Source organism: Cucumis melo, chromosome 3, assembly GCF_025177605.1.
Source record: "Cucumis melo cultivar AY chromosome 3, USDA_Cmelo_AY_1.0, whole genome shotgun sequence".
Classification (NCBI taxonomy): Eukaryota; Viridiplantae; Streptophyta; class Magnoliopsida; order Cucurbitales; family Cucurbitaceae; genus Cucumis; species Cucumis melo.
Window position 1 is genome coordinate 1614773 of NC_066859.1, and position 17714 is coordinate 1632486.

At 32.8% G+C, this 17714-nt stretch overlaps 1 protein-coding gene and 1 long non-coding RNA gene across 2 annotated transcripts in view; both read right to left on the bottom strand.

Moving 5' to 3' along the window:
- The window catches only part of LOC127148420 (uncharacterized), a 29128-nt gene extending 21617 nt beyond the window's left edge, over nucleotides 1-7511 (bottom strand). Inside the window, exon 1 of the mRNA XM_051082017.1 lies at nucleotides 7384-7511. The gene's annotated coding sequence lies outside the window, so the exon portion shown is untranslated. The remainder of the gene's footprint in view (nucleotides 1-7383) is intronic.
- Nucleotides 5879-6660, bottom strand: LOC127148423 (uncharacterized). Its single transcript, XR_007819420.1, has 3 exons — nucleotides 6536-6660; nucleotides 6100-6454; nucleotides 5879-6014 (listed from the first exon to the last, which is right to left on the bottom strand). It is a non-coding gene; the product is annotated as an uncharacterized LOC127148423 (long non-coding RNA).
- Nucleotides 7512-17714: the final 10203 nt, after the last annotated feature.

Here is a 17714-nt window from a genome sequence, read left to right on the forward strand (position 1 = left end):
TGTAAAGGGTTTTCATCCCTTCAGACTCTGCCTGTTGCAATTATATGACATCTAATTATTCTCTTATGAACACTCCAAGTTCTGTTAAATTTTTACCTCCCATTTATGCTGCAGATGGCAATTGTATGAATATCACCCACATTGGCACCATTAATACTCCTAGTTTGAATCTTCCTCATACTTATTGTGTCCCAAACTTAACCTTTAATCTAGTATCTGTTGGTCAATTGTGCGACCTTGGCTTAACTGTCTCTTTTTCTCCTAATGGTTGTCAGGTTCAGGATCCGCAGACGGGACAGACGATTGGGACGGGTCGCAAAGTGAGAAGATTGTTTGAGCTCCTATCACTTCAGGTCCCTCCTCCTTCCTCCATCTCTGCCCCTATCACCGACTCTGATACATATCAGTGGCATCTTCGTCTTGGTCATGCCTCTCCAGAAAAATTGCGTAATATTTCTATTAACCATTTAAACAGTACTACCAAGTTTGTCCCTTTTAATTGTTTAAATTGCAAACTTGCTAAGCAACCTGCTTTGTCTTTTTCTACATCTACTTCTATATTTGATAAACCTTTGATTTAATCTATTCTGACATTTAGGGTCCTGCCCCTACCTCCACTGCCCATGGTTATCGCTATTATGTTTTATTTATTGATGATTTCTCTCGATTTACATGGATTTACTTTCTCAAACACCACTCTGAATTATCTCGCACTTATATTAAGTTTGCTAATATGATTTGTACCCAATTCTCTTGTCCCATCAAAACCCTTCGCACCGACAATGTCTTGGAGTATAAAGACTCCATTCTTCTATCTTTTCTCTCCCAACAGGGCACTCTTGTTGAGCGCTTCTGCCCCCACACTTCTCAACAAAATGGACGTGCTGAGCGCAAACATCGCCACATTCGTGACTCAGTACGTGCCCTCCTTCTTTTTGCCTCATGCCCTGAGAAATTTTGTGGTAAAGCAGCTCTTACATCTGTCTATACTATCAATCGTCTTCCTTCCTCCGTCTTCAAAACATCTCTCCATTCGAAAAACTATATGGTACTCCTCCCAACTATTCTAATCTTAAAACCTTCGGTTGTGCTTGCTTTGTTCTCCTGCATCCTCATGAATACACTAAACTTGAACCACGTGCCCGCCTCTACTGTTTTCTTGGCTATGGCACTGAACATAAAGGTTTTCGTTGTTGGGATCCCCTTTCCAATAGACTTTGTATATCTCGCCATGTCATATTTTGGGAGCACACTATGTTTTCTCGTTTGTCCTCCTTCCACGTCTTCTTCTCTAGTCCTCAACCTTTTTTCACTGACACATCTATTGACCTTTTTCCTCTCTCTGAGTCCCCTTTTGGTAATGAGCTTGCTCAATCTGCACCTACTTCGGCAACCTCAGACCAATCGTCCATCTCTGATGGTAGTTCTTAACCTACTCCAGACACCCCTCCTCGTCGTTCTACTCGGGTAAGGGAACCTTTTATTCATCTCCAAGATTATCACTATTTTTCCACTATTGTTTCCCTTGTTGAACCTACCTATTAACAAGAGGCTAGTACTGACCCTTTATGGCAGAAAACGATGAATGATAAATTACAGGCTCTTGAAAAGATGCACACTTGGGACTATGTTGACTTACCTCCTGGTAAAAGACCCATTGGCTGTAAGTGGATCTACAAAATCAAGACTCACTCTGATGGTACTATTGAGAGTTATAAGGCTCGTCTTGTAGCAAAAGGGTATTCCCAAGAATATGGTATTGACTATGAAGAAACATTTGCTCATGTGGCTCGAATGACGTCTGTTCGAAGTTTATTAGCTGTTGCTGCTGTCAAGCAGTGACCTCTTATTCAGATGGATGTTAAAAATGTTTTTCTTAATGGGACTCTTTCTGAAGAAGTCTATATGAAGCCACCTCCTGGTACTTCTTCTCCTCCTCACAAGGTGTGTCTCTCACGTCGCGCACTATATGGCCTCTAACAGGCTCCACGAGCTTGGTTTGCCACATTTAGCTCTTCCACTCAACTTGGTTTTACTTCTAGTTCTTATGACACTACGCTCTTTACTCGCCACACACCCCAGGGTATTGTTCTCCTTCTTCTCTATGTTGATGACATGATTATCACTCGTAATGATCCACAAGCCATATCCGATCTCCAACATTACCTTGGTCAACATTTTGAAATGAAAGACCTTGGATCTCTTAACTACTTTCTTGACCTTGAAGTCTCTCGACGCTCGGACAAGTATTTATTGTCCCAAGCTAAATATGCCTCTGGTCTTTTAGCTCGCTCAGGAATCACCGACTCTAACATCGCTTCAACGCCGTAAGATCCCAATGTTCATTTGACCCCTTATGATGGTGTTCCTCTTGAAGATGTCAGTTTGTATCAGCAACTCGTTGGCAGTCTCATCTATCTAACAATGACTCGTCTAGACATTGCATATGCTGTTCACATGTTAGCCAATTTATGGCTGCTCCTCGAACCATCCATATATTTTACTGCCGTACTATGTATCCTTCGCTATATCAAGGGGACTTTGGGGCATGGACTTCAGTTTTCTTCTCAATCCTCTCTTGTATTATCTGGCTATTTTGATGCAGATTGGGCTGGGGATCCCACTGATTAGCGTTCTACAATAGGCTACTGCTTCTACTTAGGCTATTCTCTCATTTCTTGGCGTAGTAAGAAACAAAGTGTTGTTTCTCGTTCTAGTACTGAATCAAAATATTGTGCTCTTGCTAATACTACCGCCGAACTTTTATGGCTTCGTTGGCTTCTTGTTGATATGGGTGTTCCCCAGCAGGATCCTACTCTCCTTCATTGTGATAATTGTAGTGCCATCCAAATTGTCCACAATGATGTTTTCCATGAGCGTACAAAACACATCGAAAATGATTGTCACTTCATTCGTCATCATCTCTTGAGTAACGCACTTCTTTTGCAACCTGTCTCCACCACTGAGCAACCAGCTGATATCTTCACCAAAGCCTTACCATCTACTCGCTTCAATCAATTGCGTACCAAACTCAAGCTGACAGCTACTCTACCACCTTGAGTTTGAGGGAGGGTATTAATGTATATATATTCTATTGTAATTAAGAAGATATTATCTTATTTTGTATTATTTGTTGCCTTTCTTACCTCATAGGAACTTGTATTTATCTCCTCTTCTCCTTGATGTAAACATACAAGAGAAAATATTCAATAATAATTTTACATGTTTAAATACAAATAAAATATATCTTTTCTTTTCTCTAAATTAAAGAATAAAGAAAATCTTTTGATAAGACGCCTGATTTGTGATTAGATGTTTAACTGAACTATATGAGAATAAATGTAACATAAAATGTTTTGTGTATAAATATAATCAGTTTCTCATACGCAATTTTTTTACCGAGTTGCCATCAAACAGATTATGGTTAGTTTAATAAGCGTTTAAACCGAGCCTAAACAGGAATGAGTACAAACTAATCATCCATCGATCAATTTAAGATTGGTTTAAGTCCTTAAAGTTCATCAAAAAAGTTGTCAGCTTAAATTTTAATTTTCAGACCAACTCTGATCAAATCCCTCCTTATCTCTAATTAAACATCTTCAATTCGACCAACTTTGATCAATTTGTTCAGTATTTTGGTCTATCATATTCACATCTGAAAAAAAAAAACTTAGGTATATTTAAAAATGATGTTTTAGAGTTGAAAGAAGTAGACCATACTCACATAAAAATTGTGTTTCTTCGTGATAAAAATGGTTCTGTCTAAACTTGGCTATAACATATGGATTTGTGGAATTGGTAATGGAAAGGATTGGTACGAGAAACCAAATCTTGTTCAGAACATTTGTCTTATTAAAGTTGCCATCCATTATTATAATTGAAGTACAATGTAAGGTTATCCGATTATATCGATTTTGGGGAAGAAAAAAACTAATGAATGCAGTTTCATTCTCAGTTCCACAATGAGGAGTAATGAAGAAGATGATGCTTCATTTAGGGCTTTTTCTTTCTACCATCTCTATTCCATCATTATTCACCTCCTCAAAATTCCTCCATTACCATTCCCCATCCTCTCTCTCTCTCTCTCTCTCTCTCTCTCTCTCTCTCTCTCTCTCTCTCTCTCTCTCTCTCTCTCTCTCTCTCTCTCTCTCTCTCTCTCTCTCTCTCTCTCTCTCTCTCTCTCTCTCTCTCTCTCTCTCTCTCTCTTTCTACATTCATTTTAGGCTTTGTTGTGTTGTAATCCTATTCTATCATCGGTTGAGTTTTAATCAGATTTTGTCACTAATTTCTTTGCAGTTTCGGAATTTCCTTGCTGCTCGCCGCCAACTTAGGGTTGCGTGGTTTCTTCCTAATTACCACTTCAAAAATCTTCTTTTTATTTCTGTTTTATTATTGTAGTTGATTTTTTTTTTCTTTTTTTAAAGTTTTAAATGGTAATATAGTTCTTAAGCCCACGATTAAAATACTAACCATTTGTGGATAGAAATATATATATAAAAAAAAGAGTTTGTCATCTCTATTAGCTTTAATAATAATAGCTTTAAATCTTACTTGCTTGATTCAACTTTTGAATTTTCTTCGTTTTACATCTCTAAATTTAAAATAGTTTATTTTATTTTGTTCAAGTTTTGTTTAAACATTTGAAAATGTCAAACAATTAATGTATAAAAACGGTGAATTACTAAAATCTTCGAACGAAAAATCACTTTTGAGTTCTATAGAAAATTCTCTTACCATCTTAGGTAAAATTTTGTAGGGTGAGTAATTTATTTGGCAACCTACTTTACATTTCCATGTTGTTAAAATAGTTAATAAAATCTTAATTAGCACTTTTTTTATAAAAAAAAAACTCAACCCATTTTAAAAAGTTTAGGTATGGACATAGAACAACATAGAAATCCAAAGAATAAAATAGGATTTAAAAACATTTAATATAATAGAAATTCTAATATATATGAATCTTCCTAACTTATTATTGTTGTTATGTTTGGAGTAATAACAACTCAATTGTTAATCTAAATGGTTTTTACCATTTTTCTTTTTTGTTTAACAAAATTGGAATATTGATATCAATAATTCAATATTAGTGGATAATTCTCATTTAAAAAGGTTTTGGTATTTCAATCCCATTGTTTAACTAAAAATGAAATGACAATTTCCTTTTCTAGATTAGATTTCTGGTTTAGTTGATAACAAAACATAATTTGATAATTATTTTATTTTGAGTTTCCTATTTTTTGTTTTTTTTTTTTATATTTTTATTTAGGTTACGTTTACCCGTATAATAAATCAATGGTAGTATAAAAAGTATACACCATTTGATTACGTTTGTTCTAGTTTACCAGTATTCAATATATTCATAATGAAATGTGAGATTCACTTCAAATTATGTAATCAAAGAACGAAGAATTGAGGGTGTTAAATTTAACACTACAAGAGACGTCGGTACTCCCGACGCACAAATACGTCGGCGAAAATGCAAAGAACGTCGGGAAAGGATATCCCGACGTACAAAACGACGTCGGGAAGAACGTCGGGGGAAATGCGTCGCTAGAGGCTTTCCCGACGCCGATTTGGTACGGCGTCGGGAAAGGCTTTCCCGACGCCGTGAGATGCGTCGGCATCCACGGCGTCGGGAAAACCTTATTCCCGACGCCGTCTATGCCGACGCATCGCACGGCGTCGGGAAAGCCTATTTTCCGACGTTTTTTTTCCCGACGTAATGAACGTCGGGAAATATTTTTTATATATTTTTTTAAATATTTTATTTTTACTTTTTTCCTTATAATATTTTGCTCAAACATTCACAATGATGTTCGGATTGCTCAAAAAAATTTGGCGACGTTTTGGATTAAATTAATAAATATACAAACACAAATTAAAAAATAGAATTAAAATTAATAATACGAATAAGTTGACTACAAGAAAATATAGTTCTCAATATACAAAAAACATAAACATAAGACCCAATCTCCCAACGAGGTGCGTATGCGCGTCATTCTACACCTTCGGTCCTAAAAATGGTATAAAAATAACTAAGTTTAATACATAATCATATATTGCAAAAACTTAAGAATAATAGAGACATATACGACGTACCGCAGGGCTAGGGATCATGTGGTGGTCCCTGTTGTGCACGAGTTAGGTCTTCAATCATCTTTTTCATAGCTTCCACTTGTGAAGCTAATGTTTGGTGATTTCTATCTTGTACTTCAATCCGTTCCAAAGCTTCATGAAGTTTAGCTTGTAATTCAATCTCTTTTTGTGTGGACTGCGAACAAGATGTCGACGAACTGCTTGCACTTGCCGTTCTGCGGGCCTTCGGCTTGGGTCCCCAACCAAGGCCTTTTGAGTAGCCTGGTCGTCTACCCAACACCTGATCGCATATCTCATCCTCAGAGAGTGGCTGACTACCCTCTGGGGTAGGCTGGGATTGGAGTTCCAGCATTTGATTCTGCAACAAATTTAAAAATTATGTTAGGTAACGCGCAAAAATATATAATAAAAGTGGATAATTAATAAGGGTATAACTTACATGCGCATCCTCGGCGGCCTGCGACACGAATGTCCCAGCTCGAACGTGTGTTTCCCGGAACAATTCCACACGATCGACCGGCTGCCCTCTTCTTTCAGCGAGCTCATACTGTCGTTGTAGAAACGACTTCAAGCTATCCTAACTACCACCCCTTGATACCAGCAAATTCAAAACAAAAAAGGCTACCATAACTGCAGGATAGCCATCCCAAACATAAACAAATTCAAAACAAAAAAGGCTACCATAACTGCAGGATAGCCATCCCAAACATAAACAAATTCAGAACAAAAAAGCTACCATAACTGCAGGATAGCAAAAACAAATCTTAACACACATATTACATTCCCAATTCAATTTAACTATTAACTCCCCCCCCCCCCCTCCAATTTCAATTTTTCATTCAACTATAAATTCCCCTCCCCCCCCAATCTCAATTTTCAATTTAACTTAAACCCCCTCCCTCCAATTCAATTTTAAATTTAACTATTAACTCCACTCCCCACCCCCTCCCCCCCCAATTTCAATTTTCAATTTTCAATTTTCAATTCAAATATAAACCCCCCTCCCAATTCAATTTTCAATTTAACAATAAACCCCTCCCCCAATTCAACCCCCATTCAATTTTATTCAATTTTCTAAAACAAAAATCCTAAACCATTCAAATTTCAAATTTCAATTCAACTACAAATTACACACACTCTATACAAAAATACATTTAACAAACAAAAATCTATTCCAAAAGAAAAATCCTAAACTAATTTTCATAAAAAATAACCCTAAACTAATTTTTATCAAAAAAAACCCTAAAACATAAACTTAAACTAAATAAATTTACATATTTCACTTACCTAAAGTGGCAGACGGCGACGAGGAACAACGGCGAGGGCGGTCGGCGACGGACGGCGGCGGAACGAAAGGAAACAACGGCTGCGGCGACTTCTTCTTCTTCTCCTTTCTTTTTCTCCTCTCCTCTCGGCTTCGGTTCTGTGAATACAGAACTGAAATGAATTTAAAGGGGATTTCCCGACGCAGTCACGAGGCGTCGGGAAATCCCCCAAAATGCGTCGGGAAAAGGGGAATTCCCGACGCTCATTAAACCCCTTTTCCCGACGTTTCACGCGGCGTCGGGAAAAACCCCTATTCCCGACGCCGCTCCCGACGCACTGTGCACGGCGTCGGGAAAAGCCCTTTTTCCCGACGTATTCTTGCCGACGCCTTCGTGGTGCGTCGGGAAAGATTGTTTTCCCGACGCATCTCCCGACGCGTGGTTGATGGCGTCGGGAATGCCCTTATTCCCGACGTTCTTTATGCCGACGTGATTTTGCGGCGTCAGGAATTCTCCATTTTCTTGTAGTGTAAACACGTTTCAAATTTACATGGGATCAATTAGTTGTTAGTGTTATTGTTACTGTTACAATAGTAGAATTATGAACATGTCAAATCTGTTGTTATTGTCAATAACCATATGCCGCTATGAGTTTGCAATGTGAAGCAGCCGACTTGGTTCCCAAAGAGAGAAAATTGGGATGTTATCCATCTTAATTTAACTAGATGATGTGATTGGACACCCCAAATAAAGATAAAAAGGTTCAAAGGTTTTTTTTTATAACAACACTCGTTCAAAGAACGAAGTTTATCTTTGTTCGATTAACAGAAAATGGTCTTGAAAAAAGAGTAGTTTTATGTTCTTTTAAATGTTTCATTGGGCACTATTAAAATAAATAACGACGAGCGACAAATTAAAAGAGGAATAGAAATTTTTATTTGAATTTAATTTAGCCTTCAAAAAGTAAATTCATCACCTTGGCCTCTTGAATTCCTTGAATATATGTAATGACTGTGACACATAAAAGTATATATATTTTTATTATTCTTTGATTAATGGAACAGTACTAAATAAACATGTCATATAAAAGGAAATAAGAATTTGAATAATAAAGGAAATGGAAGGATGAAACGTGGATTTAAAAAAGCATATTTCTTGATAGCAGTATTGGAGGTTTGTTGTATAAACAACGACGACACAAGTACGATACTTTCTTCAAACAACACAAGCTTAATTAAGACAAAGTTGCTATGAATTTTGAATATGGAGAGGAGTAAAAAAAAAAAAAAGAGAGAGAGAAATAAGAGTCAATTGGAAAAATGTGGTAGAGTTTTTTTACGTAAAAAAATTAAAGAAATGGAGAGAAAATAAATATATTGCGATATTAATTGCTCAAAATTGTTTTTTCTTAAAAGCTAACAAATTCTGAATGTTGTTGCACTTCGGTGGAGCTAAGCATCCTAGTAGGAAAACCTGCAAAACAGAAGCATGGTTGAATCACAGATTCCGCTTTCTTTAAGACATTATGCGACTATGTTTGAATGTGCAAATAGATGTAAAGTGCTTCGACGTTTCTAAGATAAAACAACTTCTAATTCGTTGATAGGAACTGCAGTGGAACCAACATGTATATCAACACTCTCTAGATATTTAGTTGCTCGAAAAACTTAAAACAAAAGGCAAGAAAGTTGTTTCGAAAAGTAAAAACAAAATTGGATAGAGTAAGGGAGACAAAAGAAGAGAATTTGAGGGAGAATAGGAGAGCTTTTGTGTTTTCGGTGAATAATCAAATGAGAAGGGAAAGCGCGCACGTACACATATATATAGCTGCAGACGAGGGAGCCTTTGCAACTGTAAGGAATTTATGATAGAACGGTCAGCAAAATAGCCCAACGATTGGAATATTATGAAAGCCAAAACAGAACCATTTAACATTAGAAATGTAATGGTTCAAACGGTTTTATCAACTATGCACAAAATTAAATATGAAACGGTTATTAATTGAACAAAATGAAAAATCGATTTGAAAATAATTTTTTTTTAGCAAAAATATTATTTTATTCCTCACCTCACCACGTCTGACCAAACAAACAGACACTGACTAAGCCACTTTTGCTTATCTCCTCTCCTTCTCCAAAACATGCATAGGTACCCTTTGACCCAAACCCACAATTGAATATGTGAGTATTTAAACAAACTTTTTAAGCAACGTGGGAATGCAATCTTAAATAAAATAATATTTCTTTTTTTACTTTCTAAACAATTTTTCATTAACACTAAATTATGACAACGTCACGAAAAATTAACAAAGACGAGGATTGTGAAATAAAATATCAGACAAACTTAGGGATATCTATATGTCATAAATACGACAAATTCTATCTGGTAGTAACCGTAGCGATAATAGTAATAGTAAAAATGACAAATTCAGAATTCTAAGTAAGCAAGAACAAAAACGATATATCCAACTAGGTTTACGATTTAGATTCACATTACAATTCATCTCAATAAAATTTCATTAGGATTACATCATTTTTTTTTTAAATTATGGTTTGACTTTTATTTTTCAAAAGAAATTTTTTTACTTTTGTTAAAGAAACACATCAATCATCAATCAAATTCCAAAAACACAAAAACAAAAAACATTAAAATGATTTTTTAAAAGCTTTCTAAGTGTAACTTTCATTTTAAAAAATATCAATAGAAAGTGAAAAAGACGACATAGAGTCTTTTAGAATAATAAGATGATTAACTTGTGGGTAGAAAATTTAGAAGGATGAAGAACAAAAAAGGCATGAATAAAACGTTGAATTAAAGTTTGGGTGTGGGATATATATATATATATATATATATATATATATATATATATATATATATATATATATGAGAATAATAATAATAATAATAAAAAAAAAAAACTTTAGCTAATGATTTGATATATAACCTTCCTTTAAAATATACGAAGAAAATGAAATTAAATGGAATTTATTGAGTTAACTTTTAAGTTTAACGTTATATTTATTAGATGAAGTGAGGTAGATACTGATCATATACATCAAATTCCTTTGATTAATTATAAATTAAATTACAAGTTAATTTTAACAATATAACGGTGTTTTGCGCTTTATTTTAGAAATTTTTATAAGAACTATATTCCATAAAAAAAAACTCTTTCTCAAATTTTCTATTTTTGACTCTTTTTAAATTATAATTAATAAATACTAATTCAAATTATTTGTTTGATTTTTACTAAAAAATACAATTTTTTTATTAGATTGAGAAAATATCCTTTATATCTTTAAACTATGATTTTTTTATCAATTTGTACTCTTCACTGGTAATTGTATTCTTTTAAATTTGAAACTTGAGTGGTTGTATTATTGTATAAATTTAATTTTCAAATTAGTAATAGTGTATTAATTTAAAGCGGTCTTTTCAAAAATATAAAAAAGGCAACAAAATATTTATATTATATAGAACAATTTTGAAAATAGAAAAAGCTTAGAGGCCTATCGTGTAAAATACAAAAAATGTTCCATTAACTACGTCGTCAACAACGCGCGTAATATATTTGCGATCGTTTAGATTTGGCTATTGTTTGGTACACGATTGTTTAGATATGACTACAATTTATTTTTTCAATTCTATCGTGTAATTTTGTTACACGATCGTTTAATTTGGTTACGTTTAAATTTGGTTATAGGATCGTTTAGATTTAATCGTTAAACGAATTTTTTTTCAAATCTTCATACATGATTGTTTAGATTTGGCTAAACGATTTTTTTAAATTTTTTTACTACATGATCGTTTATCTTTTTTATACAATCGTTTAGATTTGTCTACATAATTGTTTAGATTTGGCTAAACGATTTTTTAAAATTCTTTTGCTACACGATCGTTTATTTTTTTCTACAATCGTTTAGATTTATTTACACAATCGTTTAGATTTGGCTAAATAATTTTTTAAATTCTTTTGGTACACGATCGTTTAGATTTGTCTACCGATGATTTATTTTTTTACACGATCATTTACATTTAGCTACTCCAATCTGAATGATTTTTTTCAAGATTTTTTATACATGATTTTTTAGATTTGCTATTTTTTTGTACACGGTCGTTCAGATTTGGTTATCCAAATTCAAACAACGTAAAAAAAAGAAAAGGAAAAGAAGAAAGATAATGGAAAGAAATCACAGCGAAAAAGAAGAAGAAGAAGAAAGACGATGGAAAGATTAAACGACGTAAAAAATAATCAGAAAAAAAGAAAGACGAAGAAAATATTAAACGATGTAAAAAAGAATCAAAATAGAAGAATATACATTGAAAGAAATCGCAAAATCAGAAAAGAAGAAAGACGATGGAAAGAAACCGCAGCGAAAAAAAAAGAAGAAAAGAAGAAAGACGATCGAAAGATTTAATGACGTAAAAAAAGAATTGAAAAATAAGAAATATTATGGAAAGAAATCGTAGAAAAAAAGGAGAGGAAAAGAGGAAAAGAAGAAATACGATGAAAGAAATCGCAGGAGGAAGAACATGGAAGAAATCGCAAGAGGAAGAAGACGATTTCATCGCGAGGAAGAAGACGATTTCATCGCGAGGAAGAGAAAATGATGGAAGGACAAACCTGGAATATTTAAAAAATGGCTAACTTTATGGGTTTTGTTACTAAATAGTTTGGTATTTTGTTACATCTATGTAAGTTTTCCTAATTTAAATCATTAATAGTATATTCAAATAAAACATACATGAGGGTTTAAATTGAAACAATCATAAAAGTTGAACATTTTCTATTACTAAAATATTTTTTTAAAATTTAAAGTATGTAATTTTATTTATTTTAGATAAACAAATGTCAAATAGTTAATAAAAAGAAGAGTAAGAGGTTATTAAAGAAAGGAGCGGAGAAAAAGATTGAAAACTAGAGAAATAAGACCATATTAACAGTTTCTATTCATATAACTAGAAATGTGTTTTTTTTTTAAAATTTCTTTTAAGTTTATGAGTATTTTTAAAACTTTGAGGGGCTGTTTGGGGTTAGGGTTAGTACTGTGGGCTTGGGTTAGCCCAACCCTAACCCCTGTTTGGCCCATGGTTTATGGAAACCCTAGTTTTAGGGTTTCCATAAACCGGTTTCATAAAAAAAATTTCTTTGAAACCCCCTGTTGAATTTCCTTTTCAATTCGTGTTGTGCCTCGTTGAACCCGTGTTGCCGCCTTCTTTCAACCGTGTTTACGCCTCATCTTCTTCCTTCACTTTTGCCTCCGTGTTTTCGCCTTCTTTCAACCATGCATTACGTTCGATTGAGGCCTCCATGTTTACACCTTCGTCATTGGGGCTCCATTGGTGAAATTTTTTTCTTCTTTTCGGCTTCGTTCACTTTCGCCTTCCATTATTTTCTGTATTACGTTCTTGAAAGCTTCCGTATTTTTTTGTTTCTTTTTTGTTCTTTTAGCTCGAAAATCTGCTTATCCCCGTTATTTTAAAAAAGGGGTTTCATACACGGAATGGAAGTTGTCGATCTTGATCTCTCTCATCCTTCTCTCTCACTTTTGAAAACGGACTGGGGTTTGTTGAAGGTGACCCTCCACCGACGCTGCCTCCAAACCGAAACCGTTTTCGAATTTCTTTGCGTGTTCTGTATGAACACGCATGTGCGTGTTACCCTTGAAACAACCATTCCTTGCTGCTTGGTGTTCAATTTACCGTTCGACCTTACCCTGGACTGATGTAGAACATATTCGATGCTTTATCTTCGTCAGCAATTGGTCCTACCCGAGCATGGTAGGGAGGTATACTTCTGTTTCATTACTCTTTTTGAAACACAGCCGATGATGAGTAGTCAATCGATGATAGATTTCTAAAAATTTTTTTTTTGCTCTATTTCATTCATTGATTTGGTTTATATGAAATCTGGTTTATGCAATTTTTTTTTAATTTTTCACATATATCTATTGTCTATTTTTTCCCCAATTGTATTCAATATAGTGGCCTCCAAATTGTCATGAGTATCCTGTCCTTTAATCTGTATTGTACTCTTTGGGAAAATGTATACATTTCTCATTGTTTGGCTCTTTCCTTTGTATTCCAAATTGATCTTTCGTAGGTAAATATTTCTAACATTTTCATACTTTTTTCTCATCACACTTTCTCCCTTGTTCTCTCATGGTTTCTACCTTAGTTGCTTTGCTCTTTCCTTTTCAAACTTTTTTGCAATCATAGTTTCTGTCTGTTCATACTTTTCTTACGTAAATGCTTTTAACCTCTTTCGTATGTTTGTGTACTTTTTGACGACCAATGTTTATGTCTTGTTTCTGCCTTTTCATACTTCCTCAATTAGGCACTCTTTTGTATGTACTTGTTTTGTCTATTGTATTGATGTTTACCTTATATGCTTCTTTGTCTTTTTTTCATTCGCTTTTGATGTTTCTACTACTATGGAATTTCATTCATTATGTTGCATGGATTTCAAAACTCTGAGACTACCAATTTCAAAAAATAGCATTTTCTTAAACTTTCCATGTTGAGTATTAATGCCTTTAGTCATTCAATGTTGATTTCAGGTCGTATTTTGGTCGTCATTGAAGGTATGTATACGTAATATTCTTTCAAATATTTTTTATTCTATATTATGTCTTATGTACAAATGTTAACAATGATGTTTATATCTTATGCAGGATCTCACCATTCATGAGTATACTCTTCTTAGAGGTACTATTGTAATTGCCGTTTGTAGGCATTCAATTGTTTCGTTTCATATATTATGGTCACTTACACTAAGGATCGTAATTTATTTTCTATTGTTACAAACTTCAATATTTTTTTGTAATTTATTTTTATGGGTTTTGTATGAATTTATTATGAATGTTTTGTTAAACTACATTTAGTTCCTAATGTGTATACATTATGTAGTTTAAATATCTTCTTTACGTAGTTTTTACATATGCAAGATCAATATACATATGCAATATCAATATGTTTTTCAACTTTCGTCTATCTTCATATCATGCAATTAAGTACTATATAATGTAAGTAAATTAGTATAACGGGAATGTTTAACATATAACACAGTAATCAACTAATGTATTTTTCAAATTAGCTAACGTAAAATCATACTTTTCATAATAAAAATACCAATTTACATCACTTCTTACCACCATCAATTCAAACATATAAATGAGAGGTCAAACTATGTTACAAAGTTAATAAAATAAAATTGCAAATTCGTAACAAACAATTCATAACCATCTGTAGATAAACTTTTAATTAAATTGCAATTGGATAATCTTTCAAAATTTCATGCAGGCGTTGTACCACGTAATTATATATGTTCAAAATAGGGGACGTCGCTATCGCTAATTACAAATAGCAAACAATTAATTTGTATTTCTAAATAATGTTTTTTAATAAATTTTTCATAATATGTTCATAAATTAATTCGAAATTGAACAACTGTCTTTACTAATTTAATAACATTACACATAGAATAAATTATTTGCAATAAGACGGATTCGACGCTTTTGTAAAAAAGTATGCAATAAAATTTTTTTTATCATATTTACAATCTAATTTAAAAAATATTATACTACATAAAAAAAAATTATTAACTCAACCCATATAACACTTTTCCCAAATAAATTTTATCGTAAATTCCACATAAACCTACTCACCTAATCCTTCCCACAAACACATCTTATCATAAAATCCCCATAACCCTTTCCACAAACACATCTTATTCATAATACTATCATAACTCTTCCCACATAACTCTTCCCCCAAACACCTCTTTATCATAAAACTACATTTCTAAATCCTTCCCCTAAACAAGGGTTATGATAAAACTAGATTTAATATAACACTAACCCTTCTCTAAATCAACCCTTCCCCAAATGCACCCTGAAAGTTTATGGGGTGGTTTTGACACCAGACACAAACGATTTATATCCAAAACTTTTGGTAAGAGTTTTTTTTAAACTCATTTGAAAGTTAGAGTTTTTTTAAAACTTTTGAAACTCCAAGAACATTTTTTTACACGAATCGTAAGTTTAGAGGCATTTTATGTAATTTATCCTACATATTAAACATTTAAAATTCTTAAAACTTTTATATCACAGTTCAAAGTATAATCAGTTCTAATTTTAAAATTTTATTGTTGTTCTTTGAAATTTCTAAAAGTGGTTCTTTCACTTAAATAAAGATGCCACACGACAGGCCATATGAAGTATATAAACAATAATAAAAATAAAAGAGAGAAACAATTGTAACATACAAAATTGGTAACCTAGTTCGGTGATTATCAACACCTTCGTGGGGAAGTGTGCCTAAGAAAGACAATCCACTATTATAATAGAGTACTCAAGCAATTACAACATTATACTTATCTGTATACTCTCAAGATTACACAACGACAACCATTGAACTAATTTAATGGACATCTGGACTCCTTCTAGATGTGAGAGGATTCCTCTTCTTAAGGTTTAGGCTCCCCTTAATTAAGTATGTAGCTAATATTAGTGGTGAATTACTTCAGCTCTCCGTAAGTATGTGAGACTCCCTCTCACTTGAAGTAAATGACAACTCTCTTCTCAATTGAATTGGTTTTAGGTTCCCCTAAAAGCCATGCATTATGTGGTTGGAATGAAGGTAGTCTTCAACAAAACTATTCACAAGAACAGTAACCACATACACAAATGTGTGATTACAGCTTTGAGCTCAAAAACATCTTTGAAAAATACAATGAAGAACAATTTGAATATATATGTGTGTGGCAACCTTAACAACAATTGCCCTAATTCAATATGCTTTATTGATATCATTTTCAATAATTCATCCGATTGATCCAAAATTAAAGCTTAAACTTTTTATATCATTCCAAAGTTTGATAAGTCATTGGTGGTGAAAGTTTAAAAAACAAAACGTAAATTGTTGTTGGTTACATTTCTTGGGGTGAAGTTTGTGGATATGTTGGCCACTTGTGTTGCAGCCCTATCATGTGTGATGTTCTGTAGCATATCTCACCCGATGGCTTTATTGTTTAAATTTGTTTTCTTATACAACAAATTTTGTGTAAATATCTATTTTTGTAAGCAATTCTTTTCTTTCTTTGGGTGTCAACTCCAAGGCGTGTTTGCTATCTTTCTAATGCTATATGTGTATATGAAATTTCCTCCCCTTGGCTTTAGGGTCGTTGCTCTTCTTAAAGAATTTGTTTTGTTTCTAAACTATCTCAAAACGCGATTTCTTTTTTGAGAAGGCATTTTCATACTTTGTAGGAGTTTAAGTTGCTCGAGTGGATAGCTCTTTGATGGAGGACAAGAAAAGATCAGAGTCACAATAGAAAGAATGTCTGTGTTTTTATTTAACTAAAGTTAGGTTGCTCGTGAATCAATGCAGATGCTCTTTGTTTACATATAAGCACAATTAATGTAGTAATTACTTATCTACACATTAGTAAAATTATCTTTTTTTTTTTTTTTACACTACTCTAGATATAAGTGATACAGATTCGAACTGAATTATTAAAGGTCTATTTGGTAGAGAATCTAGATTATGTTTTATACTTTTAGATTCACTAAGTTCAGTGGATATACTTTTATAATCCAGGTATACATGTTATAAACTCAATTAAATACATATAAAAACATCTAAACGTACAATATATTATGTTATAAACTAAATTCATTTTTTATATATAATTTGTATTATGCAATGTATTATAAATTATATAATAATACAAAATTAATAATATATAAATTTTTAGGTTTAATTACAAATTTGGTCCATGTGATTTTAAATAGATAGAATTTAATCTTTATGGTTTATAACTAGAATTTAGTTCATTTGGTTTGATAAAATAATAGAAAGTAGTCTTGCTCTCTAAGGACTATTTGTGTAGGTTTGACAAACCACGATGATTATATATGAGATTTTATCAAGCTAAAGATTAAACTCTAACTTTCTAAAAAAAATAGAGACTAAAATTGCAATTTAACTTAATTGGACATTTTTTAAAAGTAGCAAAATAAATTAAAATATTTACAAGCTATAGAAATTTTTTTGGATTCTATCAATGATAGAAACTAATAGACTTCTATCACTGTCTATCAACGAGGATATAAGTGTCTATTAAATGTTTGTTGTCGATAGAATCTGAAACTTTGCTGTAAATATTTTATCAAATTTGCTATTTTTAACAATTCCTCTTAACTAATTTTGTAAACATAAATTATATTCATAAATGAATTAATAGTGGCTTATTGTTAATTAAATTTTAGTGGATAAGTAAAACAATTTTTTTATGATTTATGTTTATATATATATATATAGTATGAAACACATTTAACATTTTCTCAAAAT